This window comes from Vicugna pacos, chromosome 17 (assembly GCF_048564905.1).
Source record: "Vicugna pacos chromosome 17, VicPac4, whole genome shotgun sequence".
Lineage (NCBI taxonomy): Eukaryota > Metazoa > Chordata > Mammalia > Artiodactyla > Camelidae > Vicugna > Vicugna pacos.
In genome coordinates, this window is record NC_133003.1 from 4,628,870 (window position 1) to 4,653,416 (window position 24,547).

Genomic DNA, 24,547 nt, shown 5'->3' on the forward strand with positions numbered 1-24,547 from the left:
AGTCCTGACGTGCAGCTGCACAGAAAGCTGCATCCGTTGTCCAAGGCTTCCGACTGCAAGCAGCGCATTTCTAGTGGACCACGTTTGGACATTTGAGTTGGTGTCGTTGGTTCTTTCTCATGGTGGTTTAGCAGCTCTCTGTTGGCTTGAGTTCCATGGGAAAGGGTCCGTTTGTCTGCTGTCCCAGGAAACAGTCCACACGCAGAATTCCCAAGAAGCACGGCAGGGGCATAGGTTCCCTTGCCAGCAAACTCAACACTAGGGCTTGGGAGGCACTGATCCCAGAAGCCCTTGAATTGCCTCCCACTCGACTCCAAAGTAGGGAGTGGGGCCTGGGGGCAGGGGCGCCTGGGGGCACATGTGGGGGTGGGGCTTTCTGAAGGGAAAACCCCCAAGGCCAGGCTACCGTGTGCTCCATGACTTCTGTCCGAAGAAATCTCACTGGAGCAGGCAAGCAGAAAGGGTGCTTGTGAAGGAAGCGTCACTTGGGGTGCACAAGCCATGCCTTGCATCCTTCCAGGCAGACACCTTGACACCCTAGTTTGGCACCTGACAGTGGCTAGCGGGGAATTCCTTTCTCAGGAGGGCTGATGTTCTAGTGTTTGAATCCACTTCAGGAAGTCCAAGTCGTCCCGAAGCCCGGGACGTGCCCGATACCACGTCGGGCTTTCCACAGAATGTGTGAAACAAGTACAGTCCTATTCCTCTGCATCACAAAGAACAAGTGTCCACTAGGACAGGGCTCCATCACTCCAAGCTTTCCACAGGGAAAGAATTGCATATACGCAGCCAGTCCACATGACACGTTGACGTCCAGGATGGGGTGCTCCTCCTCTGTGGTGTCCCAGCCCGGGCACCGTCAGAATCAGGGTCGGGGCACGAGGGCCGCAGTGTGGGTATCCGACACCACCTACCCACATGTGGCCGTGCTTGGCTTGATTTTCAGGAAGTTCAAGCAGGTGTGCCATGGATGTGTGGGGAGCCGCAAGGCGGGCTCTTCTAGCTGGCCTAAAGTTCGAGGTCCATCCTGCCAGGGGCCATCCAGACATTCCACGGCTGGCAGCCGGCGGCCGCGTCCCCTGGGTGGGAACATCTTCCACCCATTTGGAACGTGAGCCTGTTGTCCTAGGCCTTCCCAGCTGGTTGCTTCGTAGCTCTGTGGGCTGCCGCTGAGTGGGGGGTAGATCCCAAGAGCATGAATCATCTCATCTCTGCTGCTTGGCCTAGATGGAAGGCCCAGGGTCTCCCCTTCAGAAGGGCTTTGCGTGTGCTTCTGTTAGATAGAAAGGGACGTTCATCTGTGCACTTGGGTCTACTCCCCCCGGCTTCCCGGACACAAACGGCAGGCTGGCATGACCCCACCCGTCACCACCCCGCACCACCGTTGGTGCAGCTGAACGGATTCCATATCAGACGTTTCCCCCTCTTGTCTTTGGCAGGCCCACGCCCAAGTGGACAGCGGAGAAGGAGGCTGGTTTTGAAGCTCAGTCAGAAGGACGCTCTGCAAGCCCTCTTTCAACAGAACCCCTACCCTGGCATCAAGGCCCGAGAAAGCCTGGCCCGAGACCTGGGCATTCCCGAAAGCAGAATTCAGGTAAGTCTCAGTCTCTGAATTCCTCCTCTCTCGGGGTCCGTGTCCGGACGCCCCCACCCCGGGCCGAGCCGTGTGAAATCCCACTTCCAGATCGGGAAGCTGTCTGCCGAGGCTTAGCCTGGCTTTTTCTCTCGTGGGTTGGGAGGGACCCAAAGATAAGCCAGCCAGCATCAAGGAAAAGGGGGGTCCTCTAATGAGCGTCTGTGCTGAAGGGTTTGTACGTGGCTTCCGAGCAAATATGCATTGGCTACAGACACTTGATGGTGGAGTGCACGCTAGGGAGAGGCCCAGTCCCCTCCCCTTTGTGCTCCTGGTCTGGGTGCTTGAGGCAAGCCTGGACTCCACTCCCGAGAAGGAATGGCTGTCCCTTGGGAGAATAGGGCCAGGGGGTGCTGAGTGGCCCTGGGTCCTATGCCAACGGGTGATCAGGAATCCAAGCCCAGAGAACGAGGGTGCGTGAGGCTGCTTGTGCCAGGGAGTCCGGTCCTTTGTGGCTCACCTCCGAGACACTAAAGTTGCTCAAGGCGTCCTGTCTGGTCAGCCGGGAGAGGAGTCCTGAAAGGGGAGAACTGCAGGAGCAGGAGCACAGTGCCTGCCTCCTTTCAAGGGGCACTAAGACGCGTAGGCTTCCCTTACTGAACTGACTGGCAGGTTCAACAAACTGCCCACCCAGCCCCATCAGAGATGCCTAAAAATGCAAACACACACGCCAACACTCTCACCGACACCATAACTACCCCGATGGCCACATCTTCACTATCCCAAACCCCATCCCCCCGCCACCCGGTCATCCCCAAGCCTCACCCGACCTCACCCGACCTCACTCCACTGCACCCTACCCTTCTCCACGTCACTCCACTCCACTCCACTCCATCCACACCTAACTCTGCACTTGTTTCTTGGGGAACGAGGAAGGCAACATGTGGCTTCACAGTTGAAGACAGTGACACCGATTTCAAAGGTGGGGATCGGGTACCTAAGGGCCTCCAGACCTGGAAGTGGCAGGACCTTGTGCTCCTAAGAGCTCCCTGGCAAGGAGTCACTTCCAGGCAGCATGGGGTTTTCAGGAGGTCGCCCGCGTTCAGTGAATTTTGGACAAGAGCACTCACCTATGTGTGGTGTGTTAGGAAAGGGTGCTGTCCATGGGGCTACAAGGGAGAACAGAGGAACATTCCTCGGGCACTGAGCATGGCCAAAAAGGAGGCACAAAGACTCAGAGGGAGCAAGTGAGAGAAACAAGAGAGAGAAATGGACACAGGGACAGAGACAGGGACTGAGAGAAAGGAAAAGAGCAACAGGCAGAAACAGGTAGACGGACAGAATCGGAGAGTGAGACTACCAGGCCAACAGGGACCGTGGCAGGTTTGACAAGAATGGAAAATGTCAAGAGAGTCAGAGAGCTAACCAGAGGGAGAAAGAAACGGAGAGAGAGAGAGAGATGATCAGAGAGAGTGGGTCGGGGGAGGAAATGAGGGAAAGTGAGAGGAGGAGAGAGAGAGAGAATATTAGCAAGCTCCTTCAGACTGACTTTGGGAAAGGAAACACAGTCTCCTGCCTCACGGGTTTTAGTCTTTGGATTCCAGAGGGAGGATGGCAGGGGAAATGCTGATTTTCTTCCGTGCGGATTGTGTTTTCTGGAATCCTGTGCAGTTCTTCCGAGGTGAAAGCCATAATCTGTGGCGAGTTCAGTCCCTTTGGGGGCTAAATCCTTCCCCTGGGGGCACATGGAGTCTACAGTTTGTCCATTCCTTGGCTTGTCTGTTTGTTATCTTGTGAATCACTGTGATAGCTCTTGAGATCTATCCCTAAGCATTTGAGTGACAAGGGTTTTTCTCCTTCTACTTAGGTTTGGTTCCAAAACCAACGAAGAAGAAGCCTAAGGCAGAGGCGTCCGCCATCGGAGAACATCTTACCAGACGGGCAATCGCATCCAATGCACGAGCCTCAGGCTCTGACTCAAGGTGAGTCCCTGGCTTTCCAAAGGCATTTTCCCAGAAGGGTTCCTGGAGACAGATTCATCTCTGAACGTGGGTGGCAAGGAGTCAGCAGAGAAGCCTTAGGAGAGGAAACAAGCCTACCTGGCCCTTGCCCTGCTAGCGCTCAAACCATGAGCATCGTGGCCCTGTGTGGAGGGTGGGGTCTTGCATGGCCAGGAAGGCTTTAAATCCTCTAGTCCTGAAACAGTCCGAAGTGCAGAATTCCCTTCTCTTATCAACTCACAAAATTTTCCTTGGGCTCCTTTGGTCTTTAAGCAAGCTTTGTTCCAGCATTGTCCCATCAGGGCTTCAGAACACTCCAGAAAACATGCTGGGAAAACAACCAAACAGCAAACTAGAGAAACAAGCAAACAAACATTCAAGCAATAAATAAAGTTTTAAAAGTGAATAATTAAAATGAAAAATGGAAACGGTGAGAGTGTGTGTGTGTGTGTGTGTGTGTGTGTGGCTGTGTCTGTGTGGGTGTGTCTGTGTGGATGTGTCTGTGTGGGTGGGGGAATGCATTGTGCCTGTGTATACTTATACATACACATGATAATACACTATAGACATCGAGATAGATATATGTATATAAATATATATGTGTCTAGATAATCTATCTAACTCTCAATTTATATTCTATCTATCGATCTATCATCTATCTATGTAAATCTATACCTACCTATCTCTCAATCTATCTCTCTCTCTCTGTACCTATCATCTATTTATCTATCTATCTATCTATCTATCTATCTATCTATCTATCTATCTATCTACCTATCTGTCCCTCTATCTCTCTATCTACCTACCTATCTTTCTGATGTGCCATTTCCTACATACGGCAGATTTTGTGTGCCCTGAATGTGAAGTGGGCTTCATTGTCCTCTCTTCTTTGTTTGCGCTCCTTTAGATCGCCGCCCAAAGGAGGCCGGGAGAAAGCGCACATTCATCTCACCCTCTCAAACAAGGATCCTCGTGCAAGCCTTTGAGAGGGACCGCTTTCCTGGCATTGCAACCAGGGAAGAATTGGCTCGTCAAACGGGACTTCCCGAACCTCGGATCCAGGTAAGGTCTCAGCAGGTGGAAGACGGCTTGTCCCAAGGCGGGAGGGCCGTTTTCCTCCCGCGCTGGTGCTGGATATACGTAGGCACTTCAGATGGTTTTGGAGGTGTGGGTGGGTCATTGGGGGGTTGGGGAGAGGGATGGGGTGGGTAAGTCTCCCCAGAGGCATTCACTCCAGTGCCTGACCTGAAGGCATCCATTTCCTGAAGGGGACGGGGCAGAGGAGGTGCCGGACAGCCTGGGAGGGGTCCCGACATTCTAGCCAGTCGGCGAGGGATCTCTCATGGAAGCCAGGCTTCCAGTGTGGCCCTGAGTTTGCCCCTCATTTTGCAAGGACCTGGGGACCGGCAAAGGTCACATCACCCCGGGTCAAGGCCTAGCCGAAGGCAGTGTTTTTGCCCGGAGCCTGTCAGACCAGGGGTGCTGGCATGGCGGTTGCAAGGCGACTTGGAAGATCTTGCTCCTCATGAACCTGTCTCCCTTTCTCTCATCTTGCCTAGATATGGTTTCAGAACCGGAGAGCTCGGCACCCGGAGCAGAGCAGTGGGGCGCCTGCCAAGGCCCGGGCAGAAGACCCCGATGCCAGACCAGCCCCGACTGTCCCATCGGACCAAAGGCCCCCGCCCAACATCCACCACGGCGCTCATCAATTGCCTCCAACTGATCCACTGGACAGCTTCCGGTCCCCTGCCGCGGCAGCCCCTCCTCTGTCCCCCAGCTTCTTTGTGCCTTGTGCTCCCCCTGGTGGCTGGGTGGGCCAGCCACTGATGCTCCTGGTGCTCCAGCCCACCCCGGCTTGGCAGGGAGTTGAGAACCCTCCACATCTGGGAACAGACCCAAGCGGCACCACAGCAGGGCCGAGTCCAGGAGGGGGTCTTGCACCCGTGCACGCGGCACTCACGCCCTCTGCCCACGGAGGGCCCTGCCCGCACCACAGCCTGCACCCTGGCGCGGCAGCACCCCCTCAGCCTGTCCCCCGCAGCGGTCCTCCACAGACCGGGCAGCATCCGGCTCAGCCATGCAGCCCCCACGCGGCAGTTCTGCAGCCCGAACAGGCCGAGACACACCTGTGGCAGCAGCAGGCCCCATCGGATCAACTCCCGTCTCCTCCGCTCCACCCGCAGCCCCAGCCCTCAGGCGCCACAGGCTCAGGGAGCCTCTTAGATGAACTCTTGTCAGACGCCAGCCTTCTGGAAAAGGCACAACCTTTCCTGAGCGACGGCACCCCGGAAGAGGGACTTTGGCCAACCCTGGAAGAACCCCTCAGTGATGACGAATTCCAGGCCCTCCTGGACATGCTGCCAGGCTCACCAGGGCCTCAGGAAAGCCTTTGGTCGAGCCCAATTCAGGCCTCTTTCCCTGGGATGCCGAGCCACGGCTGAGAACAAAGGGCGAGGAACCAGCCACACTCCTAGGGCTCGGCAGCAAGGGCAAGGCGCCCAGACTGCCGGCGCCACTGCGTGGCCTCCCTCAGCCCTGCCGTGCTCCCCGGGCGCTCTCAGGACGCACGGGCACTAGCAGGGGCATCCTCCCTGATGTCGGAAGGGATGCTAGCATGCCAACCAGCAAGAGGATGGCCCAAGTCCTCTTGCCTTAGAGGTCGATTTGCGGGTTCTCTCTGACATTTCCTTGATCCAATAAAGCTGGCTTTGAACTCAACGCAAAGTCTTTGGCTCTGTTTTGGTCCCCTTGTAGTCTGTGCCCCAGCATCCATGCCACTCCTCAGAGATTCACCGTGTCCCCGTTTGCCTGGGACTGAATGGGAAGGGGGTCGGTGGCCCTTGATAAGAACCCAGCTTCTGCTTTCAGGCTAGATTCTCTTGGAATCCCTACAACAATGAACCACCATCACTGGGATTGTGGGAGCAAGAGAGCTTCCATTAGGGCCAGTACAGGGGAGCACCGTTGCACAACTCTCCTAGCACTTTTCTTGGTTCCCAGATTATAGACAGATTATTCTCAGCAGGGCTCCAATTAACCAAGGTGCTGGGGATATCAGGCAGGCAATCAATCTCTCTCTCCCCCTCACGCCCTCCATCCCTACCTCCCTCTCTCACGTGTCTCCTTCTGCCTCTCTCTTGTTCTCTCTCTCTCTCTCCCTTTCTTATGGTCTCTTGGCCACAAACACTTACAGCGCACACACACCCACACAAACACACAAGCATCGTTTGAACCAAGTGCTGGTAGAATTAGACTCATCCCCAATTGTTGCTGAAGAAGCTCGCAGTCTCCATCTCAGTGCACATGGCTGAGTCTCATGAACAAGGGTGGCAAAAGAGTACACTAAAGACGGCCCATTAGGTGTTTGGGGTTTCCATGTTTCAAGGGTCTAGGGCCTAGGCTCAGCTCAAATGTCAGATGGGTTTGTATGTTGCAGCCAAATATTCCTTCCTAGCACAGCTCTGCCACCATCCTCTAGGCAGCTTTGGAATTCCCCTTCTCCTTCTCTTCCTCCTCCTCCTCCTGCTTGCCCTCGACTCCCCCTCCCCTCCCCCTTCCCGCTCCCCTCCCCCACACCCCACCCCTCCCCTTCCCCCTCCCAATCCCCCTCCCTTCCCTCTCCTCCTCCCCAGGTATTCGATTTTTGAAAACACACCCTCGCTTCCCATCTCTGTCCTACTGGGTCCATCTTGGCTGAGGCGGGGCTACCGTTGCACTCCCCAACGTGATTTGAGTTGTCTGTCTCTTCTCCCAAGTGCTGGTGCCAGGCCCTCCTTTTCAGCTCTGGTTTCTTGCCTGACTTTCCCGGACTCGCGCCGTCCAGAGAAGGAATGATCGTCTACAGATAGCCTGGTTCCATGTCTTTTCACCATCAAACGATTTGGCCTTGCTTCCCCTTGGGCGGCTTCGGCTGGGAAGTTCACTTAGGAATGCATTCCGTCCATTTGCGTGGGCCGGATTCCCGACGGCGGAGCACCCGATGCCGTTGGGCATGCGTCCTTGGGGCTGCTGGAGAGCTTCTGACCTGGGTTGACCTGGGAGATGGCCCCAGGCGAGTGAGGGCTGCTCCCCGCTCCCCGCTCCCCTCCCCCTCCCGCTCTTCCCCAACCACTCTCCCTCTTCTCCCCTCCCCCACCCACTGTTGCAAGGTGCACTCGGCCTGGCTTCCCAGGGAGACAGGCTTGCCAAGAGAATTGCTTGGACGTAGCCAGGTGTAGCTGCCACGTTTTGGCCTCGATGGACTTTAGGGGACCGGACCCTAATCAGGCCTCCCTGGAAAGGCTTTGAAGATGCTGGCAGACAGGAGGGGCAACTAGCCATGTTGGATTCGCCCAGGACAAGCCTCGCACGTCGAAGCCGCCTCATGTGGCCCACCTAGTGTGGTAGTGGGGTCTGCCCCTGTCTTCTGGCACTCCCTGGCCCGTGAGGAAGGGGGCGGGCTTCACATGACAGCTGGAAAAGCTTCCAAAGTTTGTGACCAAAGAGCATGACCCGTGTGTCGAATCCTGTGTCCGTCGGCGCATTCAGCCTTCCTATTGGAATGAGCGGGACCTCAGCCTCCAGTCAAGGAAATGCCTCAGGCCTGGAATGCAATGAGGTCCAGGAGATGCCGAGGGAAGTGGGAAGTAGACACCGGGAAGCTAGGCCCTCCACACTGGAAAGAACAGAGGGGCCAAGCCTTGTCACCACGAACCCAGGGCCGGGGAACGCCAGGGAGAGCAAACACTGTGTGGAACGGGAAAACGTGGGAAAACCAGAGAGCCCTGGAGTCCATTCAGCCCGGGGAACGGAGGATGCCAGGCTTCCAAATAAAGGTCCTTGCTGGCCTCTGGATTGGCCTTTTAGTCCAAGTCCCCTAACGTGGAAACATGGGAAATGGGAAGACTTCAACGTTCTCAAGGGGGAAGGGGGGGCTGGGATCCCGAGGCAGCGATTTCCATAAATAGGGGCGGGGCGTGCCCGATCCCTTGATAAGGCCCGTGCTCCCGGGAACTCAGCATTTGGCCAGCAGCCTCTGTGCCGGACGGGTGTCTCTCCGGCCATGGATGACTCACGCACGTCCTACGGTAAGTGGACATCAGCACCTGGGCTCTCCTGCTGGCTCATCTGAAATTTTTTCCTGCCCTCTCAGGGGTGTGGACGAGGGGAGAAATGGCCCCCTGAGACTGCAGGGAAGGCTTTGGCTGGGCTCTGTTTAAGGAAGCCATTGGACCAAATGATTGAGTGTGGCTTGGGTAGGTTTGTTTTTCCTTTCATTGATCTCTTTGGCCCCGTTGAAATGGACATGGGAGCGGTAGCCCTGTGGCCCACCCACAGCTCCTCTCTCACAAGTCCTGACGTGCAGCTGCACAGAAAGCTGCATCCGTTGTCCAAGGCTTCCGACTGCAAGCAGCGCATTTCTAGTGGACCACGTTTGGACATTTGAGTTGGTGTCGTTGGTTCTTTCTCATGGTGGTTTAGCAGCTCTCTGTTGGCTTGAGTTCCATGGGAAAGGGTCCGTTTGTCTGCTGTCCCAGGAAACAGTCCACACGCAGAATTCCCAAGAAGCACGGCAGGGGCATAGGTTCCCTTGCCAGCAAACTCAACACTAGGGCTTGGGAGGCACTGATCCCAGAAGCCCTTGAATTGCCTCCCACTCGACTCCAAAGTAGGGAGTGGGGCCTGGGGGCAGGGGCGCCTGGGGGCACATGTGGGGGTGGGGCTTTCTGAAGGGAAAACCCCCAAGGCCAGGCTACCGTGTGCTCCATGACTTCTGTCCGAAGAAATCTCACTGGAGCAGGCAAGCAGAAAGGGTGCTTGTGAAGGAAGCGTCACTTGGGGTGCACAAGCCATGCCTTGCATCCTTCCAGGCAGACACCTTGACACCCTAGTTTGGCACCTGACAGTGGCTAGCGGGGAATTCCTTTCTCAGGAGGGCTGATGTTCTAGTGTTTGAATCCACTTCAGGAAGTCCAAGTCGTCCCGAAGCCCGGGATGTGCCCGATACCACGTCGGGCTTTCCACAGAATGTGTGAAACAAGTACAGTCCTATTCCTCTGCATCACAAAGAACAAGTGTCCACTAGGACAGGGCTCCATCACTCCAAGCTTTCCACAGGGAAAGAATTGCATATACGCAGCCAGTCCACATGACACGTTGACGTCCAGGATGGGGTGCTCCTCCTCTGTGGTGTCCCAGCCCGGGCACCGTCAGAATCAGGGTCGGGGCACGAGGGCCGCAGTGTGGGTATCCGACACCACCTACCCACATGTGGCCGTGCTTGGCTTGATTTTCAGGAAGTTCAAGCAGGTGTGCCATGGATGTGTGGGGAGCCGCAAGGCGGGCTCTTCTAGCTGGCCTAAAGTTCGAGGTCCATCCTGCCAGGGGCCATCCAGACATTCCACGGCTGGCAGCCGGCGGCCGCGTCCCCTGGGTGGGAACATCTTCCACCCATTTGGAACGTGAGCCTGTTGTCCTAGGCCTTCCCAGCTGGTTGCTTCGTAGCTCTGTGGGCTGCCGCTGAGTGGGGGGTAGATCCCAAGAGCATGAATCATCTCATCTCTGCTGCTTGGCCTAGATGGAAGGCCCAGGGTCTCCCCTTCAGAAGGGCTTTGCGTGTGCTTCTGTTAGATAGAAAGGGACGTTCATCTGTGCACTTGGGTCTACTCCCCCCGGCTTCCCGGACACAAACGGCAGGCTGGCATGACCCCACCCGTCACCACCCCGCACCACCGTTGGTGCAGCTGAACGGATTCCATATCAGACGTTTCCCCCTCTTGTCTTTGGCAGGCCCACGCCCAAGTGGACAGCGGAGAAGGAGGCTGGTTTTGAAGCTCAGTCAGAAGGACGCTCTGCAAGCCCTCTTTCAACAGAACCCCTACCCTGGCATCAAGGCCCGAGAAAGCCTGGCCCGAGACCTGGGCATTCCCGAAAGCAGAATTCAGGTAAGTCTCAGTCTCTGAATTCCTCCTCTCTCGGGGTCCGTGTCCGGACGCCCCCACCCCGGGCCGAGCCGTGTGAAATCCCACTTCCAGATCGGGAAGCTGTCTGCCGAGGCTTAGCCTGGCTTTTTCTCTCGTGGGTTGGGAGGGACCCAAAGATAAGCCAGCCAGCATCAAGGAAAAGGGGGGTCCTCTAATGAGCGTCTGTGCTGAAGGGTTTGTACGTGGCTTCCGAGCAAATATGCATTGGCTACAGACACTTGATGGTGGAGTGCACGCTAGGGAGAGGCCCAGTCCCCTCCCCTTTGTGCTCCTGGTCTGGGTGCTTGAGGCAAGCCTGGACTCCACTCCCGAGAAGGAATGGCTGTCCCTTGGGAGAATAGGGCCAGGGGGTGCTGAGTGGCCCTGGGTCCTATGCCAACGGGTGATCAGGAATCCAAGCCCAGAGAACGAGGGTGCGTGAGGCTGCTTGTGCCAGGGAGTCCGGTCCTTTGTGGCTCACCTCCGAGACACTAAAGTTGCTCAAGGCGTCCTGTCTGGTCAGCCGGGAGAGGAGTCCTGAAAGGGGAGAACTGCAGGAGCAGGAGCACAGTGCCTGCCTCCTTTCAAGGGGCACTAAGACGCGTAGGCTTCCCTTACTGAACTGACTGGCAGGTTCAACAAACTGCCCACCCAGCCCCATCAGAGATGCCTAAAAATGCAAACACACACGCCAACACTCTCACCGACACCATAACTACCCCGATGGCCACATCTTCACTATCCCAAACCCCATCCCCCCGCCACCCGGTCATCCCCAAGCCTCACCCGACCTCACCCGACCTCACTCCACTGCACCCTACCCTTCTCCACGTCACTCCACTCCACTCCACTCCATCCACACCTAACTCTGCACTTGTTTCTTGGGGAACGAGGAAGGCAACATGTGGCTTCACAGTTGAAGACAGTGACACCGATTTCAAAGGTGGGGATCGGGTACCTAAGGGCCTCCAGACCTGGAAGTGGCAGGACCTTGTGCTCCTAAGAGCTCCCTGGCAAGGAGTCACTTCCAGGCAGCATGGGGTTTTCAGGAGGTCGCCCGCGTTCAGTGAATTTTGGACAAGAGCACTCACCTATGTGTGGTGTGTTAGGAAAGGGTGCTGTCCATGGGGCTACAAGGGAGAACAGAGGAACATTCCTCGGGCACTGAGCATGGCCAAAAAGGAGGCACAAAGACTCAGAGGGAGCAAGTGAGAGAAACAAGAGAGAGAAATGGACACAGGGACAGAGACAGGGACTGAGAGAAAGGAAAAGAGCAACAGGCAGAAACAGGTAGACGGACAGAATCGGAGAGTGAGACTACCAGGCCAACAGGGACCGTGGCAGGTTTGACAAGAATGGAAAATGTCAAGAGAGTCAGAGAGCTAACCAGAGGGAGAAAGAAACGGAGAGAGAGAGAGAGATGATCAGAGAGAGTGGGTCGGGGGAGGAAATGAGGGAAAGTGAGAGGAGGAGAGAGAGAGAGAATATTAGCAAGCTCCTTCAGACTGACTTTGGGAAAGGAAACACAGTCTCCTGCCTCACGGGTTTTAGTCTTTGGATTCCAGAGGGAGGATGGCAGGGGAAATGCTGATTTTCTTCCGTGCGGATTGTGTTTTCTGGAATCCTGTGCAGTTCTTCCGAGGTGAAAGCCATAATCTGTGGCGAGTTCAGTCCCTTTGGGGGCTAAATCCTTCCCCTGGGGGCACATGGAGTCTACAGTTTGTCCATTCCTTGGCTTGTCTGTTTGTTATCTTGTGAATCACTGTGATAGCTCTTGAGATCTATCCCTAAGCATTTGAGTGACAAGGGTTTTTCTCCTTCTACTTAGGTTTGGTTCCAAAACCAACGAAGAAGAAGCCTAAGGCAGAGGCGTCCGCCATCGGAGAACATCTTACCAGACGGGCAATCGCATCCAATGCACGAGCCTCAGGCTCTGACTCAAGGTGAGTCCCTGGCTTTCCAAAGGCATTTTCCCAGAAGGGTTCCTGGAGACAGATTCATCTCTGAACGTGGGTGGCAAGGAGTCAGCAGAGAAGCCTTAGGAGAGGAAACAAGCCTACCTGGCCCTTGCCCTGCTAGCGCTCAAACCATGAGCATCGTGGCCCTGTGTGGAGGGTGGGGTCTTGCATGGCCAGGAAGGCTTTAAATCCTCTAGTCCTGAAACAGTCCGAAGTGCAGAATTCCCTTCTCTTATCAACTCACAAAATTTTCCTTGGGCTCCTTTGGTCTTTAAGCAAGCTTTGTTCCAGCATTGTCCCATCAGGGCTTCAGAACACTCCAGAAAACATGCTGGGAAAACAACCAAACAGCAAACTAGAGAAACAAGCAAACAAACATTCAAGCAATAAATAAAGTTTTAAAAGTGAATAATTAAAATGAAAAATGGAAACGGTGAGAGTGTGTGTGTGTGTGTGTGTGTGTGTGTGGCTGTGTCTGTGTGGGTGTGTCTGTGTGGATGTGTCTGTGTGGGTGGGGGAATGCATTGTGCCTGTGTATACTTATACATACACATGATAATACACTATAGACATCGAGATAGATATATGTATATAAATATATATGTGTCTAGATAATCTATCTAACTCTCAATTTATATTCTATCTATCGATCTATCATCTATCTATGTAAATCTATACCTACCTATCTCTCAATCTATCTCTCTCTCTCTGTACCTATCATCTATTTATCTATCTATCTATCTATCTATCTATCTATCTATCTATCTATCTATCTACCTATCTGTCCCTCTATCTCTCTATCTACCTACCTATCTTTCTGATGTGCCATTTCCTACATACGGCAGATTTTGTGTGCCCTGAATGTGAAGTGGGCTTCATTGTCCTCTCTTCTTTGTTTGCGCTCCTTTAGATCGCCGCCCAAAGGAGGCCGGGAGAAAGCGCACATTCATCTCACCCTCTCAAACAAGGATCCTCGTGCAAGCCTTTGAGAGGGACCGCTTTCCTGGCATTGCAACCAGGGAAGAATTGGCTCGTCAAACGGGACTTCCCGAACCTCGGATCCAGGTAAGGTCTCAGCAGGTGGAAGACGGTTTGTCCCAAGGCGGGAGGGCCGTTTTCCTCCCGCGCTGGTGCTGGATTTACGTAGGCACTTCAGATGGTTTTGGAGGTGTGGGTGGGTCATTGGGGGGTTGGGGAGAGGGATGGGGTGGGTAAGTCTCCCCAGAGGCATTCACTCCGGTGCCTGACCTGAAGGCATCCATTTCCTGAAGGGGACGGGGCAGAGGAGGTGCCAGACAGCCTGGGAGGGGTCCCGACATTCTAGCCAGTCGGCGAGGGATCTCTCATGGAAGCCAGGCTTCCAGTGTGGCCCTGAGTTTGCCCCTCATTTTGCAAGGACCTGGGGACCGGCAAAGGTCACATCACCCCGGGTCAAGGCCTAGCCGAAGGCAGTGTTTTTGCCCGGAGCCTGTCAGACCAGGGGTGCTGGCATGGCGGTTGCAAGGCGACTTGGAAGATCTTGCTCCTCATGAACCTGTCTCCCTTTCTCTCATCTTGCCTAGATATGGTTTCAGAACCGGAGAGCTCGGCACCCGGAGCAGAGCAGTGGGGCGCCTGCCAAGGCCCGGGCAGAAGACCCCGATGCCAGACCAGCCGCGACTGTCCCATCGGACCAAAGGCCCCCGCCCAACATCCACCACGGCGCTCATCAATTGCCTCCAACTGATCCACTGGACAGCTTCCGGTCCCTTGCCGCGGCAGCCCCTCCTCTGTCCCCCAGTTTCTTTGTGCCTTGTGCTCCCCCTGGTGGCTGGGTGGGCCAGCCACTGATGCTCCTGGTGCTCCAGCCCACCCCGGCTTGGCAGGGAGTTGAGAACCCTCCACATCTGGGAACAGACCCAAGCGGCACCACAGCAGGGCCGAGTCCAGGAGGGGGTCTTGCACCCGTGCACGCGGCACTCACGCCCTCTGCCCACGGAGGGCCCTGCCCGCACCACAGCCTGCACCCTGGCGCGGCAGCACCCCCTCAGCCTGTCCCCCGCAGCGGTCCTCCACAGACCGGGCAGCATCCGGCTCAGCCATGCAGCCCCCACGCGGCAGTTCTGCAGCCCGAACAGGCCGAGACACACCTGTGGCAGCAGCAGGCCCCATCGGATCAACTCCCGTCTCCTCCGCTCCACCCGCAGCCCCAGCCCTCAGGCGCCACAGGCTCAGGGAGCCTCTTAGATGAACTCTTGTCAGACGCCAGCCTTCTGGAAAAGGCACAACCTTTCCTGAGCGACGGCACCCCGGAAGAGGGACTTTGGCCAACCCTGGAAGAACCCCTCAGTGATGACGAATTCCAGGCCCTCCTGGACATGCTGCCAGGCTCACCAGGGCCTCAGGAAAGCCTTTGGTCGAGCCCAATTCAGGCCTCTTTCCCTGGGATGCCGAGCCACGGCTGAGAACAAAGGGCGAGGAACCAGCCACACTCCTAGGGCTCGGCAGCAAGGGCAAGGCGCCCAGACTGCCGGCGCCACTGCGTGGCCTCCCTCAGCCCTGCCGTGCTCCCCGGGCGCTCTCAGGACGCACGGGCACTAGCAGGGGCATCCTCCCTGATGTCGGAAGGGATGCTAGCATGCCAACCAGCAAGAGGATGGCCCAAGTCCTCTTGCCTTAGAGGTCGATTTGCGGGTTCTCTCTGACATTTCCTTGATCCAATAAAGCTGGCTTTGAACTCAACGCAAAGTCTTTGGCTCTGTTTTGGTCCCCTTGTAGTCTGTGCCCCAGCATCCATGCCACTCCTCAGAGATTCACCGTGTCCCCGTTTGCCTGGGACTGAATGGGAAGGGGGTCGGTGGCCCTTGATAAGAACCCAGCTTCTGCTTTCAGGCTAGATTCTCTTGGAATCCCTACAACAATGAACCACCATCACTGGGATTGTGGGAGCAAGAGAGCTTCCATTAGGGCCAGTACAGGGGAGCACCGTTGCACAACTCTCCTAGCACTTTTCTTGGTTCCCAGATTATAGACAGATTATTCTCAGCAGGGCTCCAATTAACCAAGGTGCTGGGGATATCAGGCAGGCAATCAATCTCTCTCTCCCCCTCACGCCCTCCATCCCTACCTCCCTCTCTCACGTGTCTCCTTCTGCCTCTCTCTTGTTCTCTCTCTCTCTCTCCCTTTCTTATGGTCTCTTGGCCACAAACACTTACAGCGCACACACACCCACACAAACACACAAGCATCGTTTGAACCAAGTGCTGGTAGAATTAGACTCATCCCCAATTGTTGCTGAAGAAGCTCGCAGTCTCCATCTCAGTGCACATGGCTGAGTCTCATGAACAAGGGTGGCAAAAGAGTACACTAAAGACGGCCCATTAGGTGTTTGGGGTTTCCATGTTTCAAGGGTCTAGGGCCTAGGCTCAGCTCAAATGTCAGATGGGTTTGTATGTTGCAGCCAAATATTCCTTCCTAGCACAGCTCTGCCACCATCCTCTAGGCAGCTTTGGAATTCCCCTTCTCCTTCTCTTCCTCCTCCTCCTCCTGCTTGCCCTCGACTCCCCCTCCCCTCCCCCTTCCCGCTCCCCTCCCCCACACCCCACCCCTCCCCTTCCCCCTCCCAATCCCCCTCCCTTCCCTCTCCTCCTCCCCAGGTATTCGATTTTTGAAAACACACCCTCGCTTCCCATCTCTGTCCTACTGGGTCCATCTTGGCTGAGGCGGGGCTACCGTTGCACTCCCCAACGTGATTTGAGTTGTCTGTCTCTTCTCCCAAGTGCTGGTGCCGGGCCCTCCTTTTCAGCTCTGGTTTCTTGCCTGACTTTCCCGGACTCGCGCCGTCCAGAGAAGGAATGATCGTCTACAGATAGCCTGGTTCCATGTCTTTTCACCATCAAACGATTTGGCCTTGCTTCCCCTTGGGCGGCTTCGGCTGGGAAGTTCACTTAGGAATGCATTCCGTCCGTTTGCGTGGGCCGGATTCCCGACGGCGGAGCACCCGATGCCGTTGGGCATGCGTCCTTGGGGCTGCTGGAGAGCTTCTGACCTGGGTTGACCTGGGAGATGGCCCCAGGCGAGTGAGGGCTGCTCCCCGCTCCCCGCTCCCCTCCCCCTCCCGCTCTTCCCCAACCACTCTCCCTCTTCTCCCCTCCCCCACCCACTGTTGCAAGGTGCACTCGGCCTGGCTTCCCAGGGAGACAGGCTTGCCAAGAGAATTGCTTGGACGTAGCCAGGTGTAGCTGCCACGTTTTGGCCTCGATGGACTTTAGGGGACCGGACCCTAATCAGGCCTCCCTGGAAAGGCTTTGAAGATGCTGGCAGACAGGAGGGGCAACTAGCCATGTTGGATTCGCCCAGGACAAGCCTCGCACGTCGAAGCCGCCTCATGTGGCCCACCTAGTGTGGTAGTGGGGTCTGCCCCTGTCTTCTGGCACTCCCTGGCCCGTGAGGAAGGGGGCGGGCTTCACATGACAGCTGGAAAAGCTTCCAAAGTTTGTGACCAAAGAGCATGACCCGTGTGTCGAATCCTGTGTCCGTCGGCGCATTCAGCCTTCCTATTGGAATGAGCGGGACCTCAGCCTCCAGTCAAGGAAATGCCTCAGGCCTGGAATGCAATGAGGTCCAGGAGATGCCGAGGGAAGTGGGAAGTAGACACCGGGAAGCTAGGCCCTCCACACTGGAAAGAACAGAGGGGCCAAGCCTTGTCACCACGAACCCAGGGCCGGGGAACGCCAGGGAGAGCAAACACTGTGTGGAACGGGAAAACGTGGGAAAACCAGAGAGCCCTGGAGTCCATTCAGCCCGGGGAACGGAGGATGCCAGGCTTCCAAATAAAGGTCCTTGCTGGCCTCTGGATTGGCCTTTTAGTCCAAGTCCCCTAACGTGGAAACATGGGAAATGGGAAGACTTCAACGTTCTCAAGGGGGAAGGGGGGGCTGGGATCCCGAGGCAGCGATTTCCATAAATAGGGGCGGGGCGTGCTCGATCCCTTGATAAGGCCCGTGCTCCCGGGAACTCAGCATTTGGCCAGCAGCCTCTGTGCCGGACGGGTGTCTCTCCGGCCATGGATGACTCACGCACGTCCTACGGTAAGTGGACATCAGCACCTGGGCTCTCCTGCTGGCTCATCTGAAATTTTTTCCTGCCCTCTCAGGGGTGTGGTCGAGGGGAGAAATGGCCCCCTGAGACTGCAGGGAAGGCTTTGGCTGGGCTCTGTTTAAGGAAGCCATTGGACCAAATGATTGAGTGTGGCTTGGGTAGGTTTGTTTTTCCTTTCATTGATCTCTTTGGCCCCGTTGAAATGGACATGGGAGCGGTAGCCCTGTGGCCCACCCACAGCTCCTCTCTCACAAGTCCTGACGTGCAGCTGCACAGAAAGCTGCATCCGTTGTCCAAGGCTTCCGACTGCAAGCAGCGCATTTCTAGTGGACCACGTTTGGACATTTGAGTTGGTGTCGTTGGTTCTTTCTCATGGTGGTTTAGCAGCTCTCTGTTGGCTTGAGTTCCATGGGAAAGGGTCCGTTTGTCTGCTGTCCCAGGAAACAGTCCACACGCAGAATTCCCAAGAAGCACGGCAGGGGCATAGGTTCCCTTGCCAGCAAACTCAACACTAGGGCTTGGGAGGCACTGATCCCAGAAGCCCTTGAATTGCCTCCCACTCGACTCCAAAGTAGGGAGTGGGGCCTGGGGGCAGGGGCGCCTGGGGGCACATGTGGGGGTGGGGCTTTCTGAAGGGAAAACCCCCAAGGCCAGGCTACCGTGTGCTCCATGACTTCTGTCCGAAGAAATCTCACTGGAGCTGGCAAGCAGAAAGGGTGCTTGTGAAGGAAGCGTCACTTGGGGTGCACAAGCCATGCCTTGCATCCTTCCAGGCAGACACCTTGACACCCTAGTTTGGCACCTGACAGTGGCTAGCGGGGAATTCCTTTCTCAGGAGGGCTGATGTTCTAGTGTTTGAATCCACTTCAGGAAGTCCAAGTCGTCCCGAAGCCCGGGACGTGCCCGATACCACGTCGGGCTTTCCACAGAATGTGTGAAACAAGTACAGTCCTATTCCTCTGCATCACAAAGAACAAGTGTCCACTAGGACAGGGCTCCATCACTCCAAGCTTTCCACAGGGAAAGAATTGCATGTACGCAGCCAGTCCACATGACACGTTGACGTCCAGGATGGGGTGCTCCTCCTCTGTGGTGTCCCAGCCCGGGCACCGTCAGAATCAGGGTCGGGGCACGAGGGCCGCAGTGTGGGTATCCGACACCACCTACCCACATGTGGCCGTGCTTGGCTTGATTTTCAGGAAGTTCAAGCAGGTGTGCCATGGATGTGTGGGGAGCCGCAAGGCGGGCTCTTCTAGCTGGCCTAAAGTTCGAGGTCCATCCTGCCAGGGGCCATCCAGACATTCCACGGCTGGCAGCCGGCGGCCGCGTCCCCTAGGTGGGAACATCTTCCACCCATTTGGAACGTGAGCCTGTTGTCCTAGGCCTTCCCAGCTGGTTGCTTCGTAGCTCTGTGGGCTGCCGCTGAGTGGGGGGTAGATCCCAAGAGCATGAATCATCTCATCTCTGCTGCTTGGCCTAGATGGAAGGCCCAGGGTCTCCCCTTCAGAAGGGCTTTGCGTGTGCTTCTGTTAGATAGAAAGGGACGTTCATCTGTGCACTTGGGTCTACTCCCCCCGGCTTCCCGGACACAAACGGCAGGCTGGCATGACCCCACCCGTCACCACCCCGCACCACCGTTGGTGCAGCTGAACGGATTCCATATCAGACGTTTCCCCCTCTTGTCTTTGGCAGGCCCACGCCCAAGTGGACAGCGGAGAAGGAGGCTGGTTTTGAAGCTCAGTCAGAAGGACGCTCTGCAAGCCCTCTTTCAACAGAACCCCTACCCTGGCATCAAGGCCCGAGAAAGCCTGGCCCGAGACCTGGGCATTCCCGAAAGCAGAATTCAGGTAAGTCTCAGTCTCTGAATTCCTCCTCTCTCGGGGTCCGTGTCCGGACGCCCCCACCCCGGGCCGAGCCGTGTGAAGTCCCACTTCCAGATCGGGAAGCTGTCTGCCGAGGCTTAGCCTGGCTTTTTCTCTCGTGGGTTGGGAGGGACCCAAAGATAAGCCAGCCAGCATCAAGGAAAAGGGGGGTCCTCTAATGAGCGTCTGTGCTGAAGGGTTTGTACGTGGCTTCCGAGCAAATATGCATTGGCTACAGACACTTGATGGTGGAGGGCACGCTAGGGAGAGGCCCAGTCTCCTCCCCTTTGTGCTCCTGGTCTGGGTGCTTGAGGCAAGCCTGGACTCCACTCCCGAGAAGGAATGGCTGTCCCTTGGGAGAATAGGGCCAGGGGGTGCTGAGTGGCCCTGGGTCCTATGCCAACGGGTGATCAGGAATCCAAGCCCAGAGAACGAGGGTGCGTGAGGCTGCTTGTGCCAGGGAGTCCGGTCCTTTGTGGCTCACCTCCGAGACACTAAAGTTGCTCAAGGCGTCCTGTCTGGTCAGCCGGGAGAGGAGTCCTGAAAGGGGAGAACTGCAGGAGCAGGAGCACAGTGCCTGCCTCCTTTCAAGGGGCACTAAGACGCGTAGGCTTCCCTTACTGAACTGACTGGCAGGTTCAACAAACTGCCCACCCAGCCCCATCAGAGATGCCTAAAAATGCAAACACACACGCCAACACTCTCACCGACACCATAACTACCCCGATGGCCACATCTTCACTATCCCAAACCCCATCCCCCCGCCACCCGGTCATCCCCAAGCCTCACCCGACCTCACCCGACCTCACTCCACTGCACCCTACCCTTCTCCACGTCACTCCACTCCACTCCACTCCATCCACACCTAACTCTGCACTTGTTTCTTGGGGAACGAGGAAGGCAACATGTGGCTTCACAGTTGAAGACAGTGACACCGATTTCAAAGGTGGGGATCGGGTACCTAAGGGCCTCCAGACCTGGAAGTGGCAGGACCTTGTGCTCCTAAGAGCTCCCTGGCAAGGAGTCACTTCCAGGCAGCATGGGGTTTTCAGGAGGTCGCCCGCGTTCAGTGAATTTTGGACAAGAGCACTCACCTATGTGTGGTGTGTTAGGAAAGGGTGCTGTCCATGGGGCTACAAGGGAGAACAGAGGAACATTCCTCGGGCACTGAGCATGGCCAAAAAGGAGGCACAAAGACTCAGAGGGAGCAAGTGAGAGAAACAAGAGAGAGAAATGGACACAGGGACAGAGACAGGGACTGAGAGAAAGGAAAAGAGCAACAGGCAGAAACAGGTAGACTGATAGGAGCGGAGAGTGAGGCTACCAGGCCAACAGGGACCGTGGCAGGTTTGACAAGAATGGAAAATGTCAAGAGAGTCAGAGAGCTAACCAGAGGGAGAAAGAAACGGAGAGAGAGAGAGAGATGATCAGAGAGAGTGGGTCGGGGGAGGAAATGAGGGAAAGTGAGAGGAGGAGAGAGAGAGAGAATATTAGCAAGCTCCTTCAGACTGACTTTGGGAAAGGAAACACAGTCTCCTGCCTCACGGGTTTTAGTCTTTGGATTCCAGAGGGAGGATGGCAGGGGAAATGCTGATTTTCTTCCGTGCGGATTGTGTTTTCTGGAATCCTGTGCAGTTCTTCCGAGGTGAAAGCCATAATCTGTGGCGAGTTCAGTCCCTTTGGGGGCTAAATCCTTCCCCTGGGGGCACATGGAGTCTACAGTTTGTCCATTCCTTGGCTTGTCTGTTTGTTCTGTTGTGAATCACTGTGATAGCTCTTGAGATCTATCCCTAAGCATTTGAGTGACAAGGGTTTTTCTCCTTCTACTTAGGTTTGGTTCCAAAACCAACGAAGAAGAAGCCTAAGGCAGAGGCGTCCGCCATCGGAGAACATCTTACCAGACGGGCAATCGCATCCAATGCACGAGCCTCAGGCTCTGACTCAAGGTGAGTCCCTGGCTTTCCAAAGGCATTTTCCCAGAAGGGTTCCTGGAGACAGATTCATCTCTGAACGTGGGTGGCAAGGAGTCAGCAGAGAAGCCTTAGGAGAGGAAACAAGCCTACCTGGCCCTTGCCCTGCTAGCGCTCAAACCATGAGCATCGTGGCCCTGTGTGGAGGGTGGGGTCTTGCATGGCCAGGAAGGCTTTAAATCCTCTAGTCCTGAAACAGTCCGAAGTGCAGAATTCCCTTCTCTTATCAACTCACAAAATTTTCCTTGGGCTCCTTTGGTCTTTAAGCAAGATTTGTTCCAGCATTGTCCCATCAGGGCTTCAGAACACTCCAGAAAACATGCTGGGAAAACAACCAAACAGCAAACTAGAGAAACAAGCAAACAAACATTCAAGCAATAAATAAAGTTTTAAAAGTGAATAATTAAAATGAAAAATGGAAACGGTGAGAGTGTGTGTGTGTGTGTGTGTGTGTGTGTGGCTGTGTCTGTGTGGGTGTGTCTGTGTGGATGTGTCTGTGTGGGTGGGGGAATGCATTGTGCCTGTGTATACTTATACATACACATGATAATACACTATAGACATCGAGATAGATATATGTATATAAATATATATGTGTCTAGATAATCTATCTAACTCTCAATTTATATTCTATCTATCGATCTATCATCTATCTATGTAAATCTATACCTACCTATCTCTCAATCTATCTCTCTCTCTCTGTACCTATCATCTATTTATCTATCTATCTATCTATCTATCTATCTATCTATCTATCTATCTATCTACCTATCTGTCCCTCTATCTCTCTATCTACCTACCTATCTTTCTGATGTGCCATTTCCTACATACGGCAGATTTTGTGTGCCCTGAATGTGAAGTGGGCTTCATTGTCCTCTCTTCTTTGTTTGCGCTCCTTTAGATCGCCGCCCAAAGGAGGCCGGGAGAAAGCGCACATTCATCTCACCCTCTCAAACAAGGATCCTCGTGCAAGCCTTTGAGAGGGACCGCTTTCCTGGCATTGCAACCAGGGAAGAATTGGCTCGTCAAACGGGACTTCCCGAACCTCGGATCCAGGTAAGGTCTCAGCAGGTGGAAGACGGTTTGTCCCAAGGCGGGAGGGCCGTTTTCCTCCCGCGCTGGTGCTGGATTTACGTAGGCACTTCAGATGGTTTTGGAGGTGTGGGTGGGTCATTGGGGGGTTGGGGAGAGGGATGGGGTGGGTAAGTCTCCCCAGAGGCATTCACTCCGGTGCCTGACCTGAAGGCATCCATTTCCTGAAGGGGACGGGGCAGAGGAGGTGCCAGACAGCCTGGGAGGGGTCCCGACATTCTAGCCAGTCGGCGAGGGATCTCTCATGGAAGCCAGGCTTCCAGTGTGGCCCTGAGTTTGCCCCTCATTTTGCAAGGACCTGGGGACCGGCAAAGGTCACATCACCCCGGGTCAAGGCCTAGCCGAAGGCAGTGTTTTTGCCCGGAGCCTGTCAGACCAGGGGTGTTGGCATGGCGGTTGCAAGGCGACTTGGAAGATCTTGCTCCTCATGAACCTGTCTCCCTTTCTCTCATCTTGCCTAGATATGGTTTCAGAACCGGAGAGCTCGGCACCCGGAGCAGAGCAGTGGGGCGCCTGCCAAGGCCCGGGCAGAAGACCCCGATGCCAGACCAGCCGCGACTGTCCCATCGGACCAAAGGCCCCCGCCCAACATCCACCACGGCGCTCATCAATTGCCTCCAACTGATCCACTGGACAGCTTCCGGTCCCTTGCCGCGGCAGCCCCTCCTCTGTCCCCCAGCTTCTTTGTGCCTTGTGCTCCCCCTGGTGGCTGGGTGGGCCAGCCACTGATGCTCCTGGTGCTCCAGCCCACCCCGGCTTGGCAGGGAGTTGAGAACCCTCCACATCTGGGAACAGACCCAAGCGGCACCACAGCAGGGCCGAGTCCAGGAGGGGGTCTTGCACCCGTGCACGCGGCACTCACGCCCTCTGCCCACGGAGGGCCCTGCCCGCACCACAGCCTGCACCCTGGCGCGGCAGCACCCCCTCAGCCTGTCCCCCGCAGCGGTCCTCCACAGACCGGGCAGCATCCGGCTCAGCCATGCAGCCCCCACGCGGCAGTTCTGCAGCCCGAACAGGCCGAGACACACCTGTGGCAGCAGCAGGCCCCATCGGATCAACTCCCGTCTCCTCCGCTCCACCCGCAGCCCCAGCCCTCAGGCGCCACAGGCTCAGGGAGCCTCTTAGATGAACTCTTGTCAGACGCCAGCCTTCTGGAAAAGGCACAACCTTTCCTGAGCGACGGCACCCCTGAAGAGGGACTTTGGCCAACCCTGGAAGAACCCCTCAGTGATGACGAATTCCAGGCCCTCCTGGACATGCTGCCAGGCTCACCAGGGCCTCAGGAAAGCCTTTGGTCGAGCCCAATTCAGGCCTCTTTCCCTGGGATGCCGAGCCACGGCTGAGAACAAAGGGCGAGGAACCAGCCACACTCCTAGGGCTCGGCAGCAAGGGCAAGGCGCCCAGACTGCCGGCGCCACTGCGTGGCCTCCCTCAGCCCTGCCGTGCTCCCCGGGCGCTCTCAGGACGCACGGGCACTAGCAGGGGCATCCTCCCTGATGTCGGAAGGGATGCTAGCATGCCAACCAGCAAGAGGATGGCCCAAGTCCTCTTGCCTTAGAGGTCGATTTGCGGGTTCTCTCTGACATTTCCTTGATCCAATAAAGCTGGCTTTGAACTCAACGCAAAGTCTTTGGCTCTGTTTTGGTCCCCTTGTAGTCTGTGCCCCAGCATCCATGCCACTCCTCAGAGATTCACCGTGTCCCCGTTTGCCTGGGACTGAATGGGAAGGGGGTCGGTGGCCCTTGATAAGAACCCAGCTTCTGCTTTCAGGCTAGATTCTCTTGGAATCCCTACAACAATGAACCACCATCACTGGGATTGTGGGAGCAAGAGAGCTTCCATTAGGGCCAGTACAGGGGAGCACCGTTGCACAACTCTCCTAGCACTTTTCTTGGTTCCCAGATTATAGACAGATTATTCTCAGCAGGGCTCCAATTAACCAAGGTGCTGGGGATATCAGGCAGGCAATCAATCTCTCTCTCCCCCTCACGCCCTCCATCCCTACCTCCCTCTCTCACGTGTCTCCTTCTGCCTCTCTCTTGTTCTCTCTCTCTCTCTCCCTTTCTTATGGT